This window comes from Somniosus microcephalus, chromosome 9 (assembly GCF_052327205.1).
Source record: "Somniosus microcephalus isolate GS21.2 chromosome 9, FLI_Smic_1.0, whole genome shotgun sequence".
In the NCBI taxonomy this organism is placed as follows: domain Eukaryota; kingdom Metazoa; phylum Chordata; class Chondrichthyes; order Squaliformes; family Somniosidae; genus Somniosus; species Somniosus microcephalus.
In genome coordinates, this window is record NC_140995.1 from 195,952,117 (window position 1) to 195,965,812 (window position 13,696).

The 13,696-nt window shown below is 46.2% G+C and overlaps 1 long non-coding RNA gene across 1 annotated transcript; it reads left to right on the forward strand.

Annotated features, from left to right (window-relative positions):
- Positions 1-10,706: 10,706 nt before the first annotated feature.
- On the forward strand, positions 10,707-13,038 carry LOC147112929 (uncharacterized). The gene is made up of 2 exons (XR_015079451.1): positions 10,707-10,781; positions 12,623-13,038. It is a non-coding gene; the product is annotated as an uncharacterized LOC147112929 (long non-coding RNA).
- Positions 13,039-13,696: the final 658 nt, after the last annotated feature.

Genomic DNA, 13,696 nt, shown 5'->3' on the forward strand with positions numbered 1-13,696 from the left:
GGAATGACGTATGAGGAGAGATTGGGTCGATTAGGCTTGTACTCGCTGGAATTTAGAAGAATGAGAGGGAACTCATTGAAACTTATAAAATTCTAACAGGACTAGACAGACTAGATGCAGGAAGGATGTTCCCGATGGTCGGGGAGTCCAGAACCAGGGGTCACAGTCTAAGGATAAGGGGTAAGCCATTTAGGACAGAGATGAGGAGCAATTTCTTCACCCAGAGAGTGGTGAACCTGTGGAATTATCTACCACAGAAGGCAGTAGAAGCCAATTCACTAAATATATTCAAGACGGAGTTAGATATATTTCTTAAGGCTAAAGGGATCAAGGGATATGGGGAGAAGGCAGGGACAGGGTACTGAATTTGGATGATCAGCCATGATCTCATTGAATGGCGGAGCAGGCTCGAGGGGCCGAATGGCCTACTCCTGCTCCTATCTTCTATGTATCTATGTATAAGGCAATGGAGGTAGAAAATCTGCACTTCATTTAGGTTTCAGGAAAGATCTGGGATGGAAATCATCAAACAAAGTTCTACTGGTACACTGATAAAAATAATGGAACAGGACGAGCTGCCAGAGCATTTCACACCAAATCTGGAGCCGTCTTTTGTCTCCACTAGTCCTATCATCATCTCATCTCGTTTTGAATACTTCTTAATGTCTCTTCACTTCTTTTGTTCTCTCCCAGCCCTGCCTTTTGATCTATTTCATTTCCTTTCCAGTTTTGGAAAAGGGTTAGACCCGAAACGTCGACTCTATTTTCTCTCCATGGATGTTGCCTGGCCTGCTGAGTTTTTCCAGCATTTTCTGTTGTTATTTCGGATTTCCAGCATCTGCAGTATTTTGCTATTGAGCTGTCAGAGGACATTGTTCTGAGGGGAATGAAACCAAGGAACAGTCCTGGGGTCAGTCAAGACATAAAGTAATTGAAGTCCTACTTTGAGTCATTCTCCATTCAAGTGCCATTAAAGCGTAAAATGTTTGATGGGCACTTTACAACTATAGCAGCTTTAAAGATTGGTTTAAAAAGCTCCCTGATGGATGAGAGAGGTTTTTTATTGTACAAAAAGCAGGGAAGGTTCTAGATTTATCTTCCAGGATGCCCTCAGCCAGTGGAGGTGCAACAATTGCTTTCAGTGGTGGTAAGTCAGGGAGGGGTAAACCAGAGGAGGCTCCAAATCCCAATTACATACCTGACAACATAGAAAACTAGCAGCGCCTGACCAACAGCTTCAAAAAAAGACACTTGCGCAAAGAATTTGACAATTCAAAAATGGCCCATAAAATAAGCTTATGACATGTAAAAACAAGTAATTACACTGAAATCATGGCGGGACACGGGCTTGTAACTTAAGTCGGCGAAATACTTAACATAAGGAGGATCCAAGGTAGAATATTTCTTCTCTGGCGGTGTCGGGGGCACTCTCCCAGTAAATTTTGATTTTCGACATAGATCATTGGTGCATTTACCAATGATCACAGACACGGAGGCCTCAAATTCCTGGTGAGTTCCGCTGGTCTCCCGCTATAACTCCAGCAAAAGAGTCACGTTGGGTCTCTGCCATTTCCAGAAATTTCCTGCAGTGCGTCATTTAAGGGGCAGAACGTATTTAAGGGACCCGTTAGCAAGCAAATGTGGCCGGGGGCAGGCACTCACCAGGCCGGGAGTTCCGGCTCCCGAGACTGGAACGAGACATGCCATTTCTAGAATCATAGAAAGTTACAGCACGGAAGGAGGCCATTTCGGCCCATCGTGTCCGCACCAGCCAACAAAGAGCTGTCCAGCCTAATCCCACTTCCCAGCTCTTGGTCCGTAGCCCTGCAGGTTACAGCATCTCAAGTGCACATCCAAGTACTTTTTAAACGTGGTTAGGCCTCCTGCCTCTACCACCCTTTCAGGCAGTCAGTTCCAGACCCCCACAACCCTCTGGGTAAAGAAATTTCCCCTCAAATCCCCTCTAAACCTTCCACCAATTACTTTAAATCTGTGCCCCCTGGTTTTTGACACCTCTGCTCAGGGAAATAGGTTCTTTCTATCCATTTTATCTAGGCCACTCATAATTTTATACACCTCAATAAGGTATCCCCTCAGCCTCCTCTGTTCCAAGGAAAACAGACCCAGCCTATCCAGTCTTTCCTCATAGTTAAGATTCTCTACTCCCGGCAACATCCTTGTAAATCTCCTCTGTACCCTCTCTAGTGCAATCACATCTTTCCTGTAATGTGGTGACCAGAACTGCACGCAGTACTCTAGCTGAGGCCTAACTAGTGTTTTATACAGTTGAAGCATAACCCCCCTGCTGTTGTATTCTATGCCATGGCTAATAAAGGCAAGCATTCTGTATGCCTTCTTAACCACCTTATCTATCTGGCCTGCTACCTTCAGGGATCTGTGGACATGCACTCCAAGGTCCCTTTGTTCCTCTACACTACTCAGTGTCCTACCATTTAATGTGTATTCCCTTTCCTTGTTAGCCCTTCCCAAATGCATTACCTCACACTTCTCCGGATTGAATTCCATTTGCCACTGTTCTGCCCGCCTAGCCAATTTATTGATATTTTCCTGCAGTCTACAGCTTCCTTCTTCAGTATCAACCACACAGCCGATTTTAGTATCATCTGCAAACTTCTTAATCATACCCCCTATAATCAAGTCTAGATCATTGATATATACCGCAAAAAGCAAGGGACCTAGTACTGAGCCCTGCAGAACCCCACTGGAAACAGCCTTCCAGTCACAAAAACACCCATCAACCATTACCCTCTGTTTCCTGCCTCCAAGCCAGTTTTGAATCCAACTTGACACTTTGCCCTGGATCCCATGGGCTTTTAACTTCGTGACCAGTCTGCCATGTGGAACCTTATCAAAAGCCTTGCTAAAGTCCATAAACACTACATCAAACGCACGACCCTCATCTACCCTCCTTGTTTCCTCCTCAAAAAATTCAATCAAGTTTGTCAGACACGACCTTCCCTTAACAAATCCATGCCGACTATCCTTGATTAATCCGTGTCTTTCTAAATGAAGATTTATCCTGTCCTTCAGAATTCTTTCCAATAATTTTCCCACCACTGAGGTTAGGCTGACTGGCCTGTAATTACTCGGTCTATCCTTTTCTCCTTTTTTAAACATGGGTGCCATATTAGTGGTCCTCTGGCACCACACCTGAAGCCAGAGAGGATTGGAAAATGATGGTTCGGGCCTCTGCTATTTCCTCTTTTGCTTCGCTTAACAGCCTGGGATACATTTCATCCGGGCCTGGGGATTTATCCACTTTTAAAGCTGCTAAACCCCTTAATACTTCCTTTCTCACCATGTTTATTTCATCTAATACTTCACACTCCTCCTCCCTGATAGCAATGTCTGCTTCGCCCCTCTCCTTTGTGAAAACAGACGCAAAGTATTCATTAAGAATCCTACCGACGTCTCCTGCCTCCACACACAGATTACCCTCATGATCTCTAATAGGCCCTACCCTTTCTTTAGTTATCCTCTTACTCTTAATATATTTATAAAACACCTTTGGGGTTTCCTTGATTTTACTTGCCAAGAATTTTTCATGCTCTCTCTTTGCTTTCCTAATATCTTTTTTAATTGCACCCCTGCACTGTTTGTACTCCTCTAAAGATTCTGCAGTATTTAGCCCTCGGTATCTGTCATACACCTCCCTTTTTTTCTTTATCCTATATTGTATGTCCCTAGACATCCAGGGGGCTCTAGATTTGTTAGTCCCACCTTTTTTCTTTAAGGGCACATATTTGGTCTGAACTCTCCGGATCTCCTCCTTGAATGCCTCTCACTGCTCTGACACTGATTTACCTTCAAGTAGCTGTTTCCAGTCCACTATGGCTAAATCCCCTCTGAGCTTAGCAAAATTTGCTTTTCCCCAATTTAGAATTTTTATTGCTGGTCTATCCTTGTCCTTTTCCATAACTACCTTAATTCTAACTGAATTATGGTCACTAGCACCAAAATGCTCCCCCACTGATATGACTTCTACCTGTCCAGCTTCATTCCCTAAAACTAAATCCAGAACCGCCCCCTCCCTTGTTGGACTTGCTACATACTGGCTAAAAAAATTCTCCTGGATGCATTTTAGGACTTCCACACCCTCTATACTCTTCACACTAATTTTATCCCAGTTAATATTGGGGTAGTTGAAATCCCCTACTATTACTGCCCTATAGTTTTTGCACTTCTCAGAAATTTGTCTAAATATTTGCTCTTCTATCTCCCTCTCACTGTTTGGGGGTCTATAGTACACTCCCAGCAGTGTGATAGCTCCTTTTTTGTTTTTCAATTCAACCCATATGGCCTTGTTTTATGATCGCTCCAACATATCATCCCTCCTCACAGCTGTAATAGTTTCTTTAATCAATACCGCGACCCCCCCTCCCTTATTACCTCCCTCTTTATCCCATCTGAAAATCCTGTAACCAGGAATGTTGAGCTGCCATACCTGCCCCTCTTTCAGCCACATCTCCGTAATAGTTATAATATCATAGTCCCAAGTATCTACCTGTGCCCTCAGCTCATCTGCCTTGTTTGCTATACTCCTTGCATTGAAGTATATACCATTTAGTACCGGCAAACCTCCTTGTTGACTACCATCTAGCCCTTGATTCCTCTGTCCTTCCAATTTACTCTCTACGTTTTTGTTTTCCAATTCCAGTTTTTCTTCCCTCCCTACTGACTCTATTCTTAGGTTCCCATCCCCCTGCCAAGCTAGATTAAACTCTCCCCAACAGCACTAGCAAACCCCCACACCCTGCGAGGATATTGGTCCCAGCTCTGTTGAGGTGCAACCTGTCCAGCTTGTACAGGTCCCACCTCCCCCAGAAATGGTCCCAATGCCTCAGGAATCTAAAGCCCTCCCTCTTGCACCATCCTTCCAGCCATGCAGTCATCTGCTCTATCCCCCTATTTCTGGACTCACTAGCATGTGGCACTGCTAGTAATCCAAAGATTACTACCTTTGAGGTCCTGTTTTTTAATCTGACTCCTAGCTCCCTAAACTCTGCCTACAGGACCTCATCCCTCTTTCTGTCTATGTCATTGGTACCGATATGGACCACGACCTCTGGCTGTTCACCCTCCCCCCTCAGAATGCCCTGCAGCCTTTTAGTGACATCCTTGACCCTGGAACCAGGGAGGCAACATACCATCCTGGAGTCACGTCTATGGCTGCAGAAACACCTCTCTGCTCCCCTAACTATTGAATCCCCTATCACTATTGCTCTCCCTCTCCTCTCATGCACCCCCCTCCCCTGTGCAGCTGAGCCTTCCATGGTGCTGTGGACTTGGCTCTGGCTGCACGCCCCAGAGGAACCATCGGCCTCACCAGTACTCGGCATCGAATACTGGTTGGTGAGCAAGATGGGCTCAGGGGACTCCTGCACTACCTGCCTTGTCCTCCTCTTCTGTCTGGCGGTCACCCATTCCCTCTCTGCCTGCACACTCTTAAGCTGTGGGGTGACCACCTCCCGAAACATGCTATCCATGTAGCTCTCAGCCTCGCGGATGCACAGCCATGACTGCAGCCGCCGCTCAAGCTGCTGTAGCTGGTGACACTTCCCGCACGTGGTTGTCCAGACCATGGGGTGTGTCCAGGACTTGATGAATGGTGTCCTTCAATAAATCGACAGAGACTGCAGAGGAACAATCAACAGGTGTTTACTGGATGCAGGTTACTCTAAAACTAAAGTACAGATCCCTACTCAGGGTTTATATACAGGTGTGGTCACTGCCGGTACTACAGTATACAGGAGCTGTAAAAAGTAGTTCTCCCCTTAAAGGTACATACACGACAATTCCTCCCCTTTTAGATTAACAGTACCATAACATTCATTTAACAATTAACACTTTTAACATGCAACATTAACTGCAAATAGTCTATTTATAAATTCAGTCTTTGGGGCAGCTTCCTGATCCTTTCTGGATAGCGCCTTTCCAGAGTGTCTTGCTCTTGGTGCGGAGGCGATTCTGGCCCCCTGTCGTCGGTTGGTTCATCAGCTCCCGATGCTACTTTTTCTGGGGTAGATGCTACCTGTATGTCGGGTTCATCACCAGGTACGCGAGACCTGGGGTTGACTCGTTCCTGTGACTCTAGGATCTGGTCGACATGGCGTCTCACAATGTTCTCCCCAACATCCACTGTGTACATTAGTGGCCCCTGCCGTGTGCATATCATTCCTGGTTGCCATTTCTCTGTTCGGTAGTTGCGGGCCAAGACTGGTTGCCCTACATTGAAGCTCCTTGTCGGCTTCTCATTGATGTGCTGGAATTGCTTATTCTCAACATCTCTTCGTACATTTGGCCTGAGCAAATCCAGACGAGATCTCAACCTTCAGTTAAAGAACATCATGGCCGGGGTCTGGTTGGTGACTGCATGTGTCGCATTTCTGTAGGCTAACAGGAAATTGTCCACCTTATGCTGCAGTGGAATGTCGTCATCGCACATGGCCCTTACTGCTTTTTTAAAGGTTTGTACGAACCTCTCAGCCAATCCAATTGTGGCTGGATGATACGGGCGGATGTGTAATGCCTTACCCCATTCCTTTTCATAAATCTTCAAAACTCTTCGGACACAAACTGTGGTCCGTTATCAGAGCAAATCTGCTCTGGCAAGCCGTTCCTGGCAAATATGGTCCGTAGGACTGCAATAGTTTTCTCCGTGGTGGTGGAGGACATTTTGATCACCTCAGGCCATTTCGAGTGCGCATCCACGGCTATTAAAAACATTGAGTCCATGAATGGACCAGCAAAATCAATATGCACCCGTTGCCATGGAGATGAGAGCCACTCCCATGGGTGTAGAGGGGCATGTGGTGGTGCATTTTGGACCTTCTGGCATCCTGAGCAGCTCTTTGTCAGGTCCTCGATTTGCTGATCGATCCCCGGCCACCACACATAAGCCCTAGCAAGGCTTTTCATTTTCACCCCTCCCAGATGGCCTTCGTGAAGCTCATTGAGCACTCTCTCCCTTAACTTGGGTGGAATTACCACTCGGGATCCACACATCAAGGTCCCCTGGCATACTGACAGCTGTTCCCTTCTGGATGAGAATGCTGGCAACAGTGAGTCGCCATGTGCTGGCCATCCCTTCACCGTCAAATCATATACCCGAGACAGTGTCGGGTCATTTCGGGTCTCCTTCTCAATACCAGCGTTAGTTACTGGCAAGCATTCAATTATAGTCGAATGAAATATTTCGACAGGATCCACTGCTGGTGCTTCCTCCACAGTAGGCAGTGGCAGACGCGATAGCCCATCAGCATTTCCATGCTGTTTCGTGTCCTTATACTCGATATCATATTGGTGCGCCCCTAGTAAAAGGGACCATCTTTGTAGCCGTTGCGCAGTCATCACCGGAACGCCCTTCTTTGGATTAAAGATGGAGACAAGTGGTTGGTGGTCATTCAGCAAGGTGAACTTCTGCCCGTGCAGATAGTGGTTGAACTTTTTCACTCCCCACACTAGGCTGAGGGCCTCCCTGTCAATCTGGGCGTAGTTACGCTCGGCTGAGGTTAGTGACCGAGATGCAAAGGCTACTGGCCTCTCCGAGCCGTCCGGGAATTTGTGCGACAGCACCGCTCCAATGCCATAGGGTGATGCATCACACGCCAGCCGAATTGGTAGTGCTGGGTTGAAATGAGCCAACACCTCTTTTGATGTGATCAATTCTTTGCACTTCTGGAAAGCTCGTTTACATTCGTCATTCCACTTCCATGGTACCCCCGTTTGCAGTAGGGTGTTCAGTGGGTGTAGTACTGTAGACAAATTCGGCAAGAACTTATGGTAGTAGTTCACCAACCCGAGGAACAACCTCTGTTGTGACACATTTTCCGATGCTGGAGCCTTGACTACTGCCTCAATCATTTCAGGGGGCTTATGTAACCCCTCTTCATCAATAACGTGGCCACAATACGAGATCTGCTTCTGGAAAAACTCGCATTTGTGGCGATTAGCTCGGAGCCCATAATCCTTCAATCTGGTGAGCACCTGCTCCAGGTTGGCGAGGTGATCACTGTCATTTTCGCCCATGACCAGGATGTCGTCCAAATAACACTGGGTCCCTGGAATCCCTTGCAGGACTTGATCCATTGCCCTTTGCCAAATAGCTGGAGCTGATGCTACCCCGAACACCAGCCGATTGTATTGGTAGAGACCTTTATGAGTGTTGATCGTGAAGTACTGTTTCGAGGCTTCTTCTACCTCCATTTGCAGGTACGCCTGGGCCAGATCAATCTTAGTGAAGCATTTCCCTCCAGATAGCGAGGTGAAAATATCTTCAATCCGCAGAAGCAGATATTGTACAGTGTGAAGGACTGGGTTCACTGTCACCTTAAAGTCCCCACAGATGCGAACCTTCTTTGGTTCCCCAGGTGTATTACTCAACGACCTCTTCATTACAGGAACGATGGGTGTAGCCCACTCGCTCCAGTCCACTTTGGATAGTACTCCTGAACATTCCAAACCTTCCAGCTCTGCTTCGACGGCTGGGCGGACCGCATAAGGTACCGGTCTGGCCTTAAAAAAAACTTTGGGCTTGCATTTTCCTCTATTTTGCTCATTGCTGTTATGCCTTTTAGTGTTCCGAGTCCCTCCTGGAACACTTTTGTGCGTCAGTTAGCATTTTTGACAGTCGTCCAGGTGTGACGTCGTCATCCTTTTTGGCCTCAACCTTCAGTGCCTGTATGGAATGCCAATCTAATTGTATCTTCCGGATCCATTCACGCCCTAGTAGTGGTGGTCCTCCATCTGGCAATACATATATGTCCATTTTTGGTGTTTCCTTGCCGTTGTATATCACGTTCACCCTTATTTTTCCTTTGGGGTAGACTTTTTGCCCCGTGTATGTCTTCAAGACAATCTCTGTATCTCTCAAGGGTATATGTGAGAATAACCGCTTGTAGTCCCTTCGGTTTATGACTGTTAGGGCTGATCCTGTGTCCAATTCCATTTTCACTTGGACTCCGTCTATCTTGAGCGTGACCCAGATAGTTTGGTGATCCTCCATTTTGATTACATGATGTAGTTTCAGACAACCCAGCTCCTTGCTTCCGGAGTCTGTATCACTTTTCTGTTCGTCTGAACTACTCTCCGTCACCTTATGTACCTTTTTGTACTTCTCCTGTGGAGATTTCTTGCTGCTGGTTTTCTTTCCCGACCTGCAGACACTTGCTATGTGTCCTACTTTTCCACACTGTCTGCACACTTGGTCCTTGAACCAACAATCCTTATGGTCGTGTGTCGTTCTGCCGCAGCAATAACACTTCACTGCTCCATATGACATTTCATTTGTGCCATATTCTTGCGATCTCCGTTGTATCTCTGCAGCGCCCCGTGCAGCTGCTTCGTGTGATACTGCCATGCTGAAAGCCTTGTCCAGCGTAAGATCCTTTTCTGTTAGAAGCCATTTCTGGGTTCCTTCACTTTGAAGCCCACACACAAACTTGTCCCTTAATGTATCTGCTAGTCCCGTTCCAAACTGGCAGTGTTTCGATAGTTTGGGCAGTTCCGTTAAATACTCAGCATTACTTTCATCTTCATGCTGGTTCCTTTTGTGAAACTTAAACCCCACACCGCTGCTGATAGCAGAAAGATTTAAGTGGTCCTGTAGGATTGCCACTATGCTTTCAAAATCCTTTTCCACTGGCTTCTCTGGGGTTACTAGGTTTCGCAGTAAGCCGTACGTTTTTGCACCCATGGAATTCAACAATACCAGTGCTTTCCTGGCATCTGGCACTTTATTCGCCTTGCAGTACACTTCTACACGTTCTATATATGTTGCCCAATCTTCGACTTCATTGTCGAACGCTGTGACACTGCCACTCTTCTGCATCCCTGGGTGTGGTTAGATTGGCTAAAAATGGCGTCTCCCGCGCTCTCCCTTCTTCTCCGCTGGCTCAAACTGGCGTCTCCCGCGCTTCCTTTCTTCCCCCGCGGACACTGCTCAGCCCTTGAAACCCTGGCCGCGCTCTGCGCGTTTCCCCTTCTCTTGTTGACGCCGCTCAGTCTTCAACCCCGGCTGCGCCCTGTGCGCTTTACCCTCTCTCTTACCCCATCGATGCTGCTTGGCCTTTTTCTGTGCCGTCGGTTGGCTCCAGCCGCTGCCATCCGGGAAGGGTCTGCGCCGTACCTGCTGCCAGCCCGCTGCGCTGGATCATCGCGACTGGGGAACCAAGCCCAGCTCTCCACAGCCTCCTCTGTGATGTTCAAGTCCTCTCCAGATGGTCGACGCCCGCACTGGTGGAATCGGCCTTCTTCTACAGAGTTGCAGTTAGGTTCGAACCGACTCATCGCCACTGTTAAATCTGTGAATTTTGATGTATGGTGTCCTTCAATAAATCGACAGAGACTGCAGAGGAACAATCAACAGGTGTTTACTGGATGCAGTTTACTCTAAAACTAATGTACAGATCCCTACTCAGGGTTTATATACAGGTGTGGTCACTGCCGGTACTACAGTATACAGGAGCTGTAAAAAGTAGTTCTCCCCTTAAAGGTACATACACTACACACAGGATGTGCATTCCACGGGTGTGAGCTGCCCTACCATACCTCTAATTAACAGACTATTTACTAACCTAGCTGGAATAAACTTAAAACTTTAAGAAGGCCAAGTATAAACACTTACCATATACTCACCAATCAGCTCCCTCCCCTTGTGCCGACGTCACTTTTGACTTCTGAGGCAGCAACGGTGGCAACAGTGCGGACCTGGGAGGAGCGGCGAGGCGGCAGTGGTGGTATAAAGTGAGCCTGAGGCGCAGGTAAGCCCCATAGTAGCAGCAGCGGTGGCAGTGCGGACCTGGGAGGAGCGGCGCGCTGGCAGCGGCAGTGGCGGTATAAAGTGAGCTCGAGGTGCAAGGAGGCCCCACAGCAGAGGCAGCTGCAGTGCGGACCTGGGAGGAGTAGCGAGTGGCAACGGCGGTATAAAGTAAGCCCGAGGCGCAGGGAGGCCCCACAGCAGCAGCAGCGGTGGCACTGATAAGCCAGTTAAATGAATGCAAATGGGCCTGGACCCCTGAAGATATCAATTCTTTTTAAAAATGTAGTCAGATTACTTACACATTTTTGAAACAGAAGAGTCCCAGCACGGAACCCAGAGCCATCCCACTCAATGGGGTAGATCTTGACTTTGTGCGATAGTGTAAATCGGAAGATAGCGAGTCAACAGTCTGTTTTACACCTCTCTCGATTTTATTTCCAACGGAGATTAAAAAACGGGAGAGATGTAAAACATGCCACCGACTCGCTCTCACCTGTTTTACACTGTCGCACAAAGTCAAGATCTATCCCCCTGAAGTTTGCAGAAAATAAGTTTAGGCTAGTGAAGAAGTATTAACTGCCAGTCTAGGTCACAGGGAGGGGTAGAGTTGCTGCTCGGCTGCGCTGGCTTTTTTCGGAGCAATTCGCCCAAAATCGGCATAAGATCGCGAAATTTCAAGCGCAAGTTACGTTCAGTGCAAATCGTGATTCCGCGATCTGAAAAAAAAAATCACGCTGGAAGCTGGCCCTGCCCAGAAAACAGGCCACGCCCCCAGATTGAATTAATCACCATGACGAGTTTCTGCTAATTGTGTCGTTTGCGGGCCTTCGAGGAGGCTGTAAAAACTAAGCTGGTACCTTTGGGCACAAGGACACTAGGCACGTTTTAAAAGCTTTTGAATGTATCTCTTCTAATTTACGAAGAAACTGACTGCTGAACCCCAATGTAACTACTAAATGGTTCTGTATATTTTTTTTTAAGTCATTTTCAGTCATTTAAAATCGGGTTACTCACAGGTGGTGGATTGACACTAATTTAAAAATGCTTATTTTTTGTGATAAACCCATTTTCAGCTGTATTAATCAAACTGCACCAAGTCACCACTCTTAAATATATCAAGGAATATTTTTAAAGCAATTTTTTAAAATTACATTTTATAACACTGCCCAATTACACTGGTTCATGGGAGATTTTATGTTCGGCGATATGCAGATGAGGTCGAGAGGAAACTTGAGAAAAAAAAACACTTCTCAAAACGGTCGTAAGTTTGGGTGCAATTTGTGTTCTGATCGCCGATTGCCCCCAAAGCGGAAACTCTATCACGGAATTTTGATGAAGCGTTTATCAGACAGGACTTTTGAAGTTATCAGACAGCCCCTGGGTGAGATTATTACGGTTCATCTGCTGTCATCTTCATGCATTATAAAGGTAATTAATTGTGCTGTTACACACGTGCTTTTTATATTTTCACACATAGGTCATTACATAATCGTTGATGGACAGACTGAGGCAGATGGCTGACCTCAGTGATGTAAATTGTCTCAAAGGCCGGTAAAGAATGGATGAAATAATTTTAGCACATGGGTGATTGACTATCTCGTACTGTTAATGGGTTAGGCAGTACCTTTGAATGTTAGCAAGTCGATACATATGTTCCAGAAACCCTGGACCCTTTTGGAATAGAATTAAGTTTTACTTTTGGTCCAGTTGTCTAGTTGCCCTAATCATTATCTTTAGGATTATCTAAAAGATTACCTAAATATATATTATTAAGCATGAGTATTATTTTTTGTTCTGATTGATTTTGATTTCAGCGCTTTTATGAAATTTAATTTTCACTAGAACGAAGCTGAAGAATCTGCTTGGCTGACACGAGAGGACACATTGGCTGATTGTGCAAAACAGGCAAAGTCAACGGAAATGAAACTCGGGCGTGACGTATAACGGGCAACTGATCCAATATTGCCTTTTTACACTGTCGCCCAAGGTCAAAATGACCCCTTCCCACACTGACTGCAGGGGTTCAAGAAGGCGGCTCAAGGGCAATTAGGGATGGACAATAAATGCTGGCCTTGCAAGCGACGCCCACATCCCATAAACGAATAAAAAAAAGATGCCTACTCAAATCTTCACTTCCAGAGACCAAGTAATGTTACTCCTCTATCGAATGAACCTGGTAACATCACAATGAAAACTGAGTGTCAGACAAAATCGCTGCATATGCTTTACCAGATCAGTGCAGTATAAGTTATTGGAAAGCTCCTATAAGAATACCAAGAAAACAAAATAAATAATAACAACAACAACAACAACAACTTGCATTTACAGATTGCCTTTATCATACGTCCCAAGGCGCTTCACAGGAGCGTTATCAAACAAAAATTCACAAAGTATATGTTGCTGTGGTTTCAACTTGCCTGCCAGCCACTATAAATTATTTCTGAAGTACATATGATGGTGCACAGAGGGATTTGTATGTGCATGTCCATTCCAGTGTTGTTGAATTTGTATGTTCTGTTGAGCCCGACAAGTCAGTGGTCTCCACAAATAAGAGGCAACGTTTTGAGTCTCCAGTAATAGAATAGAGTCACTGTATAGACTTGTGCTTGCATCACAGATAGAACTACAACACCACTGGGTAAGTTTAGCAGGGCCCCATGCTGCCAGGAGGAGATTCTGATAAGTTGCCACATTGGAACTTGCTGATAAAAGTTCTGGGTTCCTCTTCAGCTGGACTACCAGCTAAAAATAGGCGGAGCATTCACATCACACAATATTCCCAACTGATTCCTAAAATGGCAATGGGGGTCCTCGGTAATTCATGGAACCCCGATTTGCATATTAAACTGGCCTACCACCTGACTCAGGCAAGTATTCCAGCCGCCCAGCAGTAGGCCCTTGGAAATAGAGCGCCAG